We start from the raw sequence: 828 nt of genomic DNA, 5'->3' as shown, positions 1-828 counted from the left end.
TCAGTTTTCTATGACTCACTACACGAATTGTGCAGAAAGTCAAATAATTTTAAAATATTCTAGCACATACCCAAAGTAAAGATGCCTGTTTCACATATAACCCTTTAACAGCTCTCTCTGATCCGTAGCTGTATTTGAAGCATTAAAAACCCAAACATTTCTATTTTTCGATTCGATATCATCACTCAGAGAACTTGTCCATCTGTTTTGAATAGATGTCCTTATGCTTGCTATTTACCACACTTGTACAGTGAGAACGAGTCCTTGAGAAACACAGCTCCCAATCGAAAAGATAGCACATAGAAGGCGCAACGCCGATATAGTGCACAATTTCTCAGTGACGAATTTGCTTATCGAAGGAGCATATCTCAATTCGAAATTAAACATGTGGGTAACGTACTTTGAATGGGCAAATGCTTGCGTAGCCCTATTCAAATATATACGCTGCTTTTTTTCTGCCGCATTTTACTTCCAAGGGGTCTAAATTCACTGTACTAGTTACATTGGCTAGTATTTTCTTATAAGTTATCTTCTCTCTACTTTTTATTTAATAGTGTGAAAATGAATAATGTCAATCATATCCTGCGATATGTCAGTATGAGCATTGTAACAGTCTCTCTAGCTTTACAAAAAAAAAACCTCGTATCGTAAATGTAAATACAACCTTAGATATTATAAATAATATTGATTGACAGCAAGTTCTAATGTGCTAGTACTTCGGTGTTGCTAGCTCGTTTCACCACTCAAATAAGCACTGTCACTCAAGGTTACTACCAGTTATTTATGATTGACATTGACGTGATACTTGTCGCCAATCATATGCGATTT

This window comes from Varroa destructor, unplaced genomic scaffold, assembly GCF_002443255.2.
Source record: "Varroa destructor unplaced genomic scaffold, Vdes_3.0 BEIS01000007.1, whole genome shotgun sequence".
Taxonomy (NCBI): domain Eukaryota; kingdom Metazoa; phylum Arthropoda; class Arachnida; order Mesostigmata; family Varroidae; genus Varroa; species Varroa destructor.
This window is presented reverse-complemented; position numbering follows the sequence as displayed.